Source organism: Schistocerca serialis, chromosome 6, assembly GCF_023864345.2.
Source record: "Schistocerca serialis cubense isolate TAMUIC-IGC-003099 chromosome 6, iqSchSeri2.2, whole genome shotgun sequence".
Taxonomy (NCBI): Eukaryota; Metazoa; Arthropoda; class Insecta; order Orthoptera; family Acrididae; genus Schistocerca; species Schistocerca serialis.
Genome location: NC_064643.1, coordinates 318,116,599 through 318,131,915, shown reverse-complemented (window position 1 = coordinate 318,131,915; position 15,317 = coordinate 318,116,599).

The window sequence follows — 15,317 nt, the reverse complement described above, 5'->3', positions numbered from 1 at the left end:
GGGAACATGTAGTTGTTATCTGCTGTGGTGCCCGCATTTAAGAACTTGCACTAAAGAGTGTGGCCTGAAACACACGTCAGATCTACCACAGATCGCGTATATTCTACTCTATGGAGCCGGCAAGCCTCCGACCTCTACGTTCCGTGGTGAGGTGTGGATATCCAGCAACTTGCTGCGTACCCATGGTTTCAGCCACTTTCCATAGATGCTCACGATATAGTATGTGAACAGCCGGACAGCTTCAGCGCTTCCGAGATGTTCGTTTCCAGGCACTGGGCCCTAATAATCTTCCTGTTGTCGTAGTCGCTTATATCTGTGGATTTCCTCGTTTCTGGAGATGGGTTCCTTATCAAAACTTTATCTATTAAGTCCCCTCTACATCCTCTAGTAGTAAAAACTGTGAAACACCCTGTACATATAGGCTTAAATTCGCCATAAATAATAATCATATAATAGGTAGTTCATCACCGTTATCGACAACGAGCGTTTAACTAGAACATAGCTTTTGCTACGTGCCGACTTGTCCTCTCTCACCAAAATCGTGTCAATAACTACTTCCCACAGTTGCCATCACTGATCACTACTACGATGTGGTACGTGTAGCCTAATTTGCCTTTGTGGGATCCAAATAAATAAAACTGATTGCATTTGCAAATTCCCAACAGTCGATTAAAGTATATGTCGTGGCAGTCTCCTCTCACCCGGACCCTCCTGTTTGTTTCATTTTGGCAGTTTACTTAGTGAGTTGCAGGTCTTCGAATTTTTAGAGAACCAATCACTTGTAATTACTGGCGACATTTTTATTGCATTATCACAGTCTCATTAAGAGCAGGGCGCTGCTCCGGCTTCCGCCGCCCCCACCCCTCCCCCTAAGCCGCTTATGATTCTCCAACAACGGCCACCACCCCAGAGCCGTCTTCTCCCCATGCACCGTACCTACTGCTGTCTTTGTTCCAACAGATGGTTTTTAATTATAGTATATCCTGTTAATTTCCGGACAAATAATTGAGTTACTTATACTAAGTAAAATGTACAATAGAAAAATTAATTTTAAAATAAACTGCAGTTTCTCTTAGACAATAAACTTGCAAAACGAAATGGCCCTCTAAGTAGCTGGTCTGTACAAAGACAACTTTCAATATAACATATAAAAATTTTCTCAATAATATCGAGCTATTCAAGATAGATGTAAAGTATTTTATTTTCATTCTCTTTATTTGAATGTAGCACACATACCCTACAGCCAGGTCCATATTACAGAAGTGATACGTTTGATGATTAAAACATTTTTTTGTAAGTAACTAGTACCTTTGCTTATTTTGACGTAGATGGGAAACTACGTCAACCGAGCGTCAAAGACTGGTCTCAGGGCGATATGATCCCACCAGCTTGAGCAGTTTGTCGTCGTGGCAGTGTTCTAGTTGCGGATGCACAGCACGATTGCGACAGAAGTGCATGTCGCATGTCTTGGCGGCTGAAAACTGAAGCTATATGTCAGAGACCACGACTACGCCTTTCATATGGCAACCTGCAGTCGGAGGTCAGAGACAACCATAGTGGTGGAGAAGCAGTGGTAAATGTGCCCATAGTAGCTGAAAACTGAATATAGTCGTAACAGGCGTCAGAAACACGACCAGTGCAATGTAATCACACACTGAAAACTTGCAAACACTACATAGCATAAACTCTTTTCATTGATTTACTACGTTGTTGACAAACTTACGTGTCTCATTAGCCTGAGTATTACGAGAATATTATTTTACTCTTCTTTATTCAGAATTAATTGCTGTTACGTAATCATACATTAATCAGTTTTGATTATTATTCTTTTATATGAGTTACTAAAACATATAGGCTAATGTTTTTATGAAACTCAGGGAATATCAAACACAAACGAACAATTTCTTTTGTAATGGGTTTCTCCTAAAGCAAGATATATCTGGAAACGCTTAGTTTTTGTCACAGTTAAAATAAAACTGTTTTCAGGGTGTTTTTGAAGAGACTAACCCAATTCTGGAAAAGTGCTTCTAATATTTGGATACATTGCATAACGCTGATGGTTTCTCTTTATAAATTTTGAACACTTTTTTTCTGTTTATAGTCACACAGAAGAATGGAAAAGAATTTTGATGATCTGTTAGATGACGATCAGTGTGGCTTAAGGAAAGGTAAAGGCACCAAAGAGACAGTTCAGCCGTTGCGGTTGATAATGGAAGGAAGACTGAAGATATATCGATAGACGTTCAAGAGATTTATTCGGCAATATCACACTATGCAAGATGTTCGAAATTCTAAGATAAATGGGGGTAAGCTATTGGAAACGGCGGGTAACAACATGTACAAGAACAATAGGAAACAATAAGACGGTAAGACCAAGGACGAAGTGTTCGTATTAAAAAAGGTGTAAGACAGGGATGTAGTCTTTCGCCCCTACTGTTCAATCTACACATCGAAGAAGCAATGACAGAAGTAAGTGAAAGGTTCAAGAGTGAGTTTGAAATGTTGAAAATTGGCTGGACTGATAAGGTAAGGGAGGTGGTTCTCCGCAGAGTCGGCGAGGAAATGAGCACATGGGGAACACTGACAAGAAGAAGGTCAGGATGACAGGACATCTGTTAAGACATCAAGGAATAACTTAGATGGTATTAGAGGGAGCTGCAGAGGGTAAAAACTGTAGGAAGAAAGAGACTGAAATACATCCAGGAAGTAATTGCGGCCGTAACTTGGAAATGCCAGCCTAAGATGAAAAGGTTGGCAAAGGAGAGGAATTTGTGGCGGCGTGTATCAAACTAGTCAGAGGAACAATGACTAAAAAAAAAATTGCGTAGTAGAATCTCTGGCAAGATGGGTGTAGAGGCATAGTGTGATAAACATTGTCGTGTCCTGCCCACTGGTCTAATACAGGATGCCCTGAATCTGTTTTCTCGGATAGCTAGACAATGATTCAAGCAAATCTTATTAATGGAGTTTATTACAGTAAATTAAATCGACAATGCTTAGCGTTTCTACAAAGATGGGTCGGAAGCAAATGGTGACATGCAAGTAATCAATGTCCTTCGATATATACAATTGCAATGCAAACATGAAATAGTTCACAAGTCTCTGCTATTTAGTTTATTTCGCGGCTCGCCTTCTAGTGATGCCGCGGCTGGGCGGAGCGGCTTTTACAGTATATTCTCTTCCTATAGGGGCCGCTCCTGTTCTGGTGTCGTCCTAGTCAGCGTACTGTTGGCTGACGTCGTCTCACAGCCTTCTCTGCTGTAATGTTCCAAGCCGACGTGCCAGTGCTTGATGTTATGCCGGAACAAACGTAGAGAAGCTCTCATTTTAGGTTTGAAATGAATCTTGTACACCAGCCTTCCGAAAGAGTTGTGGCATTAGAGTTACCGGTGAACATTCGAATGGCAGTCCAAGAGAAAACAAAACCGTAACAATGATATAATGAACATAGTTGGGAGACGGCATCGAAGCCGTTCCCGGTGAACACAGCACTGCCCAACACACGCGATGAGAGGCGCGCTACGGCGGCCTGTCAAGTCTCGCACTGGTAGCACCCCTGGTTGCCCTGACTTTATTACTAATTTTTGGGATCATATTGGATGTCCTTAAGTAGTATAACAGAAAGCAGCAAGTCTAGATAGCAAGGCATATTTATTTGTTCTGGTAACCGGTTTCAGTAGAACTCGACCCTCTTTGGGCCTATAACTGCTTTGTGATGTGTGGAGCGGGCACACGGAAGTGCTGGGCGTACCAGAAGCTACCAGAAAACTGCTGTTGACTGTTATGTTTTGGTGGTGCTGGTACACAGATGTGGCGTCTCTACCAAAAAAACACATTCAACAACAACTTGTTGTGGGCCCCTACCTTTCGGCACAACCAGCCCTTCTATGTACGGCCGCCACCCGTCACCAAGGAGTTATAGGTCTGAAGACGGTCGTGTCTTACTGAAACCCGTTGCTAGGACAAATAAATACGAGTTAGGATGTAGACTGAATGTGAAAGATTACAGCAAGCGAAGATCTGTGAGTAGTAAAGTTCCAAGTACAAAAACGTAACATCTGCAACAGAAAAGTCAATATTATTTTCAAAATGGCATTAAAAAATAATTATTGCGTATTTCTTTAACATGTTATGTCTGAGAAAACCAAACTACTGGAAGTAAATGAGCAATACAATTTTAGACATAGAAACTGAACAGTTAAGCTTCAGTTATCGAAGCGTTGAAATTCACCCAACTCCGGCGGTTCTATTTCACAGATGAATAAAAAGCATAATATGAACTAAAACAGACAGAAAAATTTCAATAAACAAATATTACATAACAATGAATCCAAATTAACATTTTGTTACCAGATGACAACAGCCAATGAGGCACTATATAGAACACTGTGAAACAAATGGGCAACGATAAAATATGTATAAATAAAGTTAAATAACAACGCCCAACTGGCTTCAGCGACAAGTAGTAAAATTAATTCTGAGTACCAGTGCCAGCACAAACAATACGGATAAATTACATACCGACATCGAACGCAATTCATAGGGATAAGTGTAACATGGACAGACACAAACCCTTTGCAATTACATAACTTTATTTTAAATTCAGGTTATAGAACCTAGTTCCTTAAAAGTGTCTATAAATGAAATTAGAATGAGAACGCACATATGGTTCACCTACGGCAGGAAAACTGATCTTGCATTTAGAATGAGTATAAAACAGATTAATGAAGCAACTTGTACAATTTTGATCAATTATCATAAGGACTCAAAGCCATAGGACACAAATAACATTGAGAGAGAAAAAATTTACCAATTTATGTTAGTGGAGATGGTAAACTCCTTTTGCATAACATCGGGTTTAACTCAAGCCTAAAACACACAGAATATTGCTCCGAATAGAAGCATGTACAGCCTACACATTAAAGTGTTCCACAGACAAGTCCATACGGCTCAGCCATTCCACTTTGCCCTGTGATTTCTGAAGTTACGAAACAGCTGACGCAATACCGAGACCTTCTCCGACCGGATCCGTGCGACGTGTTAGCAGGCATGTAAACTGACAGATTAGCAAAGCTCGCTGTTGCTCAAAGTAATATTCAGATGCGGAAATTGCTTGTAGTGTCCTTGTCTCACATAAATGCCAGCAATTGCCGTTCGATGGTAACCCTCTACTTATCGGTGGGCAATGGCAGACAGTGGGCTCATCCGGGCTGTGATTAGGTCGGTATGACAGTGAGAACACCTGCCCTCTGGCGGGAGGTGAAAGAGGCTGTTGCTTAGTTACAGGGCAAAGAGTAATATCGCGCTTTCGATTTCAAATCGAACCAACGTAATAGTCATACGGGTTTTTGGTATACTAAGTTTCTTCGTCCCCCTGTCACTGCAGTTATTTTGTATTATCTAATGATGATATTTAAATTTATTGTCTCTTTTAATTTTTCTGTGATCCATGCTGATGAAATTTGATTTAGAGCATCTTATTTATACATGCCATACATTCTGTTTTTGCAATCATCATAGGTCGTACCACTCGATCTTTCCGGCTCCTTGATTTCTCCCTTACCATCTGCGCCCATCCTGTCCACCTCTCTCCTACACTCACCTATCTGTCCCATCCTCTGTTATGCTAGTCCCGCCTCGATATCTGCCCTGCCCAAATTCTATAAGTCCCTATAGATCCTCGAGCACCATGCACTCCGCCTCGCCTTCCGTATCTGCCTCCTGTCCCCCACGCGGATCCTCTACAACCCGATTCCTTTCCCCCATCTGCTCCTATTCCTCGAACATATCTGCATACTCTACACCTCCTGCCGCCTTGATCCCCATCATCCCCTGCTTGCTCCTCTCCTCTCCAACCCCCACCCTCTCCTACACCTTCCCTGGTGTGTCCCCCCTATCCTCTGTCTCTACACCCTTCATCTCCTTTCCCAAGATGGCTTCCGTCAGCTCCCCCTCCCGAGTGATGCCCTCTCTCCCTCCAACTCTGATCCTCACCCCCCTCCTTTCCTTTGTCCTTTTCCCGGTCTCCCTCTTCCCTCCCTCTCCCCCCTTCCATTCTGTTTCCCCCCCCCCCCTACCCTCTCTCTTGCTCCCTTCTCTCCCCCGAGTCCTTTTGGGTTTCCTTCCTCTGCCTTTCCCCATACCCTCTCGCATCTGCCCTGCTCCCCCCTTCTGAGTCCTCTCCCTTCATCAGTTCCCCCAACCCCCTCACCTTTCGTTTTTCCTCTCCTCCCCCCTTTTTCCCCCTCATCTGTCCAGGTCTCCCCCCCCCCTCTCTGCTCTTGTCTGTGGTGTATCATCTTTGTGCCAACTTTTTAGTGCAGTGTTTCCAGTGATTGTTAAGTGTTGTGCATCTTTTACAAAGTGTTACAAATGGACATCATACTGTCGCAGGGTGAGATTTTTATATCTCTTGCGAACAGAATCCAGACTGTCGCCTTTTTTTTTTTAATTGTCTGTCTACTATTTTCCCTGTCTGCTTCCTGTGTGTTTTATTATCATCGCCCACTATTTGTTTTATGTTTTAACTTACCACGATATTCCGCCGTTTTACTCTTTACGTCACCATTTTATTGCCTGCTTTTATTGTTTATTATCTTCTTATGTTTTAAAAATTCTGTAGGCACCGTACTAAGCTGCTGCCAGGCCACCCCTTTGGGGGGGAATCGAAATGCAATAAAGGAAAAAAAAAATCTGTTTTTGGATCCATTTACCCCTCCTACCAGCTCTGCCTCTCCCCTCCCATTCCCCCCTTTTCCCCCAGGGCTCCCTCTCTCTCTCCCTTCTTTCTCCCACTGGCTCCACCCCCCTCCTTCCCGCCCTCCTACCTCTCCCTTCCACCTGGAGGCAGTCCCCTCCCCCGTCCCCCGCCCCCCCCCCCCCCGCCTTCATCAGTGCGTTTGTGAATGCTTCGCCAATGATTGTCACCAGTGTATCAGTGCGTCAGTGTTTCTCCACTGTGCGGTACAGTATTTTCATCAGTGTTCTCCTACATTCGCGTCTCCACCTAGATTTCATCTTTTCAACTGGTGACACCCTTTATGTAAAGTGCCTTCCGCTGAACGACTTCTAATATATTGTGCAATGTTCATCGTGTATTTACTATGGTTTTCAAGTTTCTCTGTCTTCTATGTCTATATGTTGTGTTTCTTGGCCGAAGAGACATTCGAAGACCAGCTTTTGCTGGAATTATTTACGAAATATGCAATGTAAGGTGGCGGTGGGGAGAACTTACTGATGTCAGCTGCATCAGAACATTACATGGAATCGGTAGCAACGAGTGAAAAATGTGTACCCTATCAAGATTCGAACCCTGAATCTCTGCTCTACTAGGCAAGGGCGTTAACCACTGTGCCATCTAGGACGCAGTGTTATCGGAACTGTGTAGACCATCTCGGCACGCCTCACGGTGGAGTCATATTTGGTTCAAATGGCTCTGAGCACTATGGGACTCAACTTCTGAGGTCATTAGTCCCCTAGAACTTAGTAGTTAGACCTAACTAACCTAAGGACATCACACACATCCATGCCCGAGGCAGGATTCGAACCTGCGACTGTAGCCGTCTTGCGGTTCCAGACTGCAGCGTCTAGAACTGCAGGATCCATATTCCCAACAAGCACCACCTATGCGCAGACCCTGTCCATTTCTTCCATGCTCGCTATTCTGAGATTCCCGCAGGATGTTCCACGTACTTCTGCATCCACACTGAAGAGAATGGATCCAACATGTCCGAAAGAACAGACATATCTGAAGGAAGTCACCACGCTTTCATATAATATTTACAAAATGTTGGCTTTTCTTCTTGCCACTGCTATTTTGGGACAGTGTTGCAAGCTCGTCAGCAAATGTTTCACAATGAATTATTAGGTTCTTGTTTTCACAAGCCAATTCTTCTTTCCTGTTAGAAATAGTTGTTTTAATGAATTCTGGGGTGCACCATCTTAGTGTTAACTATGCACAATGGAAACCATTTACTACTATATGACGTGTTGACCAGATAAGTTTGGCGTCCAACATAAAGGAGGCAGGATGAGAACCCCTATCACAGAAAGTAGTTGCTGCATTGTGGTGGCTTCCTCAGGACACGACAGCTAAACGACTGCCTCACAGGCCTAAGTTGATGTAGCGGAACTACGGCAGAATAATGTTAGCAACACATATAAGTGACAAATAACAATCATTCATTAAGAGGACTTTACAGAAACATAACTTCAGTACGTGAGAGGACGATGGTTTTCTAGGTTGTTAGAACTCACACTAGTCTACTTGTGAATCCAGTGAACTACGACTAACCAAACTAAATTAATAGCCCATCCAGTGGAGCTCTGCTGGCGGTGACAATCTGGCACTGATGATACACGCACACTGAGACACTGCTACACTCGCTGGGATAACTGGCTTAACGGAGCTGTGCGTCTGCTTAAATCCATAGCTGACGGATGAATGTCCATTTCTGAACAACTATTTCTCTGACGACAGGCGTTTCAGATTATAGCTACAGCGGATGAATAGAACTACATGAACTAAGTGGTGCAGAAGCATATAGTATATGCGCGCTCCACAAAGTCTCTATAGTTTTGGCTTAGGCGCGTATGACTCCAGTTGTTTTTGCGCCCTAAAGTAAAACAACATCAAACAAAACCAATCCACACAATCTCACATAATTAGAAACTGGCCTTGGAAGTGGCGTACTACATCTACACCTACATGATTACTCTGCAGTTCACAATTAAATGCCTGGCAGAGTTCATCGAACTACCTTCAAGCTATGTCTCTACCTTTCCACTCTCAAACTGCGCGCTGGGAAAAACGAACATTTAACTCTTTGTGTGTGAACTCTCATTGTATCACCATATGTAGGTGGGGGCGTACAAAATATTTTCATACACTAGGCAGAAAGGAGTTGATTGAAATTTCTTGAGAAAATCCTGCCGCAACGATAAACGCCTTTGTTTTAATAATTGCTACCCAAATTTATATATCATATCCATAGTGCTCGATGTCCTATTTCGCAGTAGTACTAAATGTGCTGCCCTGCTTTCAAAGTTTTCGACGTCCTCCGTCAATCCTATCTGATGTGCATCCTACACCACACAGCAATACTGCAGGAGAGGAAGTACACGCCTTATGTAGACAGTTAAGATTTCATTCTGTAGCTGGAGGAAAGTACCGATCAGAACAAAATTCTAAAAGTCAAATAACAACTGTCTCGACTGCGTTTTCAGATTTTTATTCGTTACTTACCGGTTTCGGTCCCTTCCTCAGACCATCTTCAGCCTTTTCTCCACAGCAATACAGTAACAACACATATTCAGTACAGAAGGATGAAATTATACATAAACAACGTCTAAAATAATAACTACAATAATTAAAAAGTACGATGTTATACCCGTTATGACTGCTGCTGGCAGCAGATGGAGCAAGATCCTTAAAAGTATGAGTTTTATTGCTGAATAAGGCAATTTTTCTTTACTTTATTGTAATTTCATGCCTCAGCTGAGGCAGACCGGCAGTGGCCTACATACGCCGCTCTTTGGCCAAAAGACACAACATAAATACACAGAAGGAATAGAAAACATAAAAAGCATGGTAAACACAAGATGAACACTGCACAAGAGATCAGAAGTTGTTCAACGGAAGACACTGTAATGAAGGGAGGCACCAGTTGAAAACAGATGAAGATGTCCAGGTGGAGACACGAATGTAGGAGAACACAGTTGAAGACACTGTACACAAACAGAGAGTCACTGGCGCACAGAAAACACTGGCGACGATCACTGGCGAAGCACTCACACTGACGAAGGGGGGGGGGGGGCTGCTTCCAGCTCAAAGGGAGAGGTAGGAGGGCGGGGAGGTGTGGGGTGGATACAATAGGCGAGGCGGAGCACGTGGCGTTCAAGGATTTGGAGGGACTTATAGTAGGTGGGAGGTGTGGAAATCCAGGAGGGATGGACATAGCAGAGGATGGGGCAGATGAGGGATTTATAAGTGTGGAGGATGGCAGAGGGGTCAAGACGCCATGTGCGGCCAGAAAAGAGTTTGAGGAGGCGGAGTCAGGAATGCGCCTTGGCTTGAATCGTCCAGAGATTGGGGTTCCAGGAAAGGCGATGGTCAATGGTGACACCAAGGTTCTTGAGGGTTGGGGTGAGGTGAGTGGGATGGCCATAGATATATAAAAATCAAGGAGGCGGAAGGAAGTGATGGTTTTGCCTACAATGATTGCCGGTGTTTTGGAAGGATTGACCTTGATCAGCCACTGGTTACACCACTTGGTGAAACGGGGATTGGAGAAGGTGCTGAGAGCGTTACAGGGTGTGGGCGACGGCAAGGAACGCAGTGTCATCAGCATACTGGAGAAGGTGAATGAGAGGTGAAGTCCGCAGCATGTCCGCCGTATACAGAAGGTAGAGAAGAGGGGAGAGGACAGAACCTTGGGGCACTCTGGCGGAGGGGCAGAAGGTGTAGGAATCCATGTTATGGATGGTGACACAGGAGGGATGGTGGGAAAGAAAGGAGGCGATCAGACAGACGTAGTTAATAGGAAGGGCGAAGGTTTGGAGTTTGAAGAAAAGACCGGAATGCCATACACGGTCATAGGCACATTCATGATTGAGAGAGAGGAAGATGGTGGAATGACGAGAGTTGAGTTGTTTGGAGAGGGGGTGAGTGAGGTGGAGGAGAAGGTCGTCGGCAGAGAAGGACAGCTGAAAGCCACATTGGGTAGCGGGAAGGCGGCGGTGCTGGTGGATATGCTGGTAGATGCATCGGGTGAGGATGGATTCCAGGACCTTGCTGAAGACCAAGGTAAGGCTGATGGGATGGTTGGAGGAGACCATGGATGGCGGTTTGTCGGGTTTGAGGCACATTAGGATCCAAGAGATTTTCCACAGGTCAGGGTAGAAGTCAGTGGATAAGACCACATTGGGCCAGGGTGGAGAGGAAGGAGGTGGGAGCTTCACGGAGATGAAGATAGGTAACACTGTCGTGACCGAGAGCAGTGTTACATTTCGTGCGGAGTGTAGAGATGAGATCTTTAGTAGTGATCGGGGAATTGAGTTCTGTGTGTGCAATGTTGTCCAAGTACTGGACGCCAGGAGCGAGGGGAGGGGGAGAGGTGTCAGTTCGATCGCGGACATCCGGGAAGAGGGAGTAATCGAACTGGGGATCGTCAGGGATGGTAAAGACATCGGAGAGGTAAGAAGCAAAGTGGTTGGCCTTACAAAGGTTATCAGGAGAGGTGTGGTCATCATGAAGGAGAGAGTAGTAGGGGTGGGGGGGGGGGGGTTAGATCCGGTAAGGCGGCGGAAGGCTGACCAGTGCTTAGACGAGTTGATAGGAAGGGTAGCATTCAGACGGGTGCATGTCTGTCGCCAGTCCCGGCGTTTCTTGGCTGTAAGCAAGTTTCGGACGTGTCGTTGGAGCTGCAGGTGGCGTCGTAGTGTGTCGCGGTCATGCGTGTGAAGGAAATAAGGCCGCTTTAATAGAGATGATTTATTGTCAGCTTCGTCCATCGCCTACATCATGACAATTAATCATGCGTGAGATATGGTACATTGACTGGTTTAGTCGAATTTGTAAGAAAAATAGATACAAACTTTATACACATAAATTTTTTGGTGTCAGATCCTATCATAATTAATTTAAGAAAAAGAAATAAAATGACAGGCATGCTGTGTTCGTTATTGTGTGCAGACTGCCCCCTGTGGTCATTTTTAATTACTCGATGCAGCAATGACAGCTGTATTTGGTTGCTATAGCTATGGCTTACCAGTACCACTATCGATAGTTGCACTTCAGCGAGGCTCACCACAGATGCTATGGCAGAGACGGAACGCTGAAGAGGCAGCGGATGTCGGGTGTCTTGGAAGTGGATCTCCCTTTCAGTCGCCAGTTACTGCGATTAATTTTATTTTATTGTTTTATATTTTTAGAGAACTTCAGTGCAAGCCATCGCTATAGCAGCCAAATATAGCTGTCTCTGCTGCAGCTAATATATATATATATATATATATATATATATATATATATATACACTCCTGGAAATTGAAATAAGAACACCGTGAATTCATTGTCCCAGGAAGGGGAAACTTTATTGACACATTCCTGGGGTCAGATACATCACATGATCACACTGACAGAACCACAGGCACATAGACACAGGCAACAGAGCATGCACAATGTCGGCACTAGTACAGTGTATATCCACCTTTCGCAGCAATGCAGGCTGCTATTCTCCCATGGAGACGATCGTAGAGATGCTGGATGTAGTCCTGTGGATCGGCGTGCCATGCCATTTCCACCTGGCGCCTCAGTTGGACCAGCGTTCGTGCTGGACGTGCAGACCGCGTGAGACGACGCTTCATCCAGTCCCAAACATGCTCAATGGGGGACAGATCCGGAGATCTTGCTGGCCTGGGTAGTTGACTTACACCTTCTAGAGCACGTTGGGTGGCACGGGATACATGCGGACGTGCATTGTCCTGTTGGAACAGCAAGTTCCCTTGCCGGTCTAGGAATGGTAGAACGATGGGTTCGATGACGGTTTGGATGTACCGTGCACTGTTCAGTGTCCCCTCGACGATCACCAGTGGTGTACGGCCAGTGTAGGAGATCGCTCCCCACACCATGATGCCGGGTGTTGGCCCTGTGTGCCTCGGTCGTATGCAGTCCTGATTGTGGCGCTCACCTGCACGGCGCCAAACACGCATACGACCATCATTGGCACCAAGGCAGAAGCGACTCTCATCGCTGAAGACGACACGTCTCCATTCGTCCCTCCATTCACGCCTGTCGCGACACCACTGGAGGCGGGCTGCACGATGTTGGGGCGTGAGCGGAAGACGGCCTAACGGTGTGCGGGACCGTAGCCCAGCTTCATGGAGACGGTTGCGAATGGTCCTCGCCGATACCCCAGGAGCAACAGTGTCCCTAATTTGCTGGGAAGTGGCGGTGCGGTCCCCTACGGCACTGCGTAGGATCCTACGGTCTTGGCGTGCATCCGTGCGTCGCTGCGGTCCGGTCCCAGGTCGACGGGCACGTGCACCTTCCGCCGACCACTGGCGACAACATCGATGTACTGTGGAGACCTCACGCCCCACGTGTTGAGCAATTCGGCGGTACGTCCACCCGGCCTCCCACATGCCCACTATACGCCCTCGCTCAAAGTCCGTCAACTGCACATACGGTTCACGTCCACGCTGTCACGGCATGCTACCAGTGTTAAAGACTGCGATGGAGCTCCGTATGCCACGGCAAACTGGCTGACACTGACGGCGGCAGTGCACAAATGCTGCGCAGCTGGCGCCATTCGATGGCCAACACCGCGGTTCCTGGTGTGTCCGCTGTGCCGTGCGTGTGATCATTGCTTGTACAGCCCTCTCGCAGTGTCCGGAGCAAGTATGGTGGGTCTGACACACCGGTGTCAATGTGTTCTTTTTTCCATTTCCAGGAGTATATATATATATATATATATATATATATATATATATATATATATATATATATATATATATATATATATATATGTCCACATGAGAGTCTGCACACATTAGCGATTACAGCGTGCCTGTCATTTTGTTTCTTTCACTTAAATTAATTACGATACGATGAGACACTTAAAATATTATTTATATAAAGTTTTTATTTACTTTTGTATCTATTTTTTATAAATTCGACGCAACTAATCAATGTAGCATATCTCACACACGATTGGTTTTCAATTATGTAATGCTGTAGGTGATGGGCGGAGCTTACAGTAAATCATCTCAACTAAAGATACCTTATTCAGCAATAACAATCTTACTTCTATGGATCCTGCTGGCTCTATTGCCACCAACAGCCATAACGGGTATAACATCGCACATTTTAATTAGTGTAACTCATATCTCTCTATACGGAATATGTATTATTACTGTACTGCAGCGGGGAAAAGGCGGAGGATGGTCTGAGAAAAGGGCCGAAACCGCTTGCTATTGAATAAAAATCTATTTTCCTTTGATTTTTAGAAGTGTAGACAGTCTCACTAGCAGACCTGTTGCGTTTTCTCAGTGTTCTGTAAGTAAATCGCAGTCTTTGTTTTATTTTTAACCCACAACGTTGTCTATGTGTTCGTTCCAATTTAAGTTATTTGTAATTATAATCCCTAAATATTTAGTTGAATTTACAGCTTTTAGATTTGTGTGATTCATCATGTAACAAGAAATTTAGCGGATTACTTTTGGTACTCATGTGGATTACTTCACACTTTTCATTATTTACAGTATTTTGCCACTTTTTGCACCACACACATACTTTGTCTAAATCGGTTTGCAATTTGTTTTGATCATCGGATGACTTCATAAGACGGTAAATGACACCATCTGCAAACTTTCTAAGAGTGCTGCTCAGGTTGTCTCCTAAATCGTTTATGTAGATCACAAACAGCAGAGAGCCTATAACACCTAATTGGGGAACGCCAGATATGACTTCTGTTTCACTCGACGGCTTTCTGACAGTTGGACAAGCCTTCCTGACAGGATATTATGAATGCAGTCGCGTAACTGAGACCACAGTCCGTATACACACAATTTGATTAGAAGTACTTTGTGAGGTACAGTGTCAAAAGACGTCTGGGAATCTAAAAATGTGGAGTCAATTTGACATCCACTGGCAACAGCACTGATTAGTTTGAGAGAATAAAGAGCTTACTTTGTGAGAAAAAGAGTTAGTTGTGTTTCACAAGAACGATGTTTCCTGAATTAGTATCGGCTATCTGTCCGTAAACCGTTTTCTTCGAGATAACTTGTAACGTTCAAATACAGTATGTGTTCCAAAATCCTACAACAACTCGACGTTAGCGATATAAGTCTATAATTCAGTAAATTACTCCTATATCCTTTCCTGGGCGTTGGTGTGACTTGTGGAACTTTCCAGTCTTTAGGTACGGATTTTTCAACGAGCGATCGTTTATATATGATTGCTAAATATGAAGCTATTGTATGAGCATACTCTGAGAAGAACTTGACTGGTATACAATCAGGACCGGAGGCCTGGCCTTTACTACATGATTTAAGGTGCTTTGCTACACCGAGGATATCTACTTCTAAGTTACTCATTTTGGCAGTTATCCTCGATTCGAATTCTGGAATATTTACTTAGTCTTCTTTAGTGAAGGAATTTTGGAAAACCATATTTAGTAACTATGCTTTAGTGGCCCTGTTATTAGTAACATCATCATTGTTATAGCGCAGTGAAGGTATTGATAGTGTCTTTCCCCAGGTGTTCTATACATATGACCAGAATCTCTTTAGATTTTTTGCCAGATTTAGAGACAGAGTTT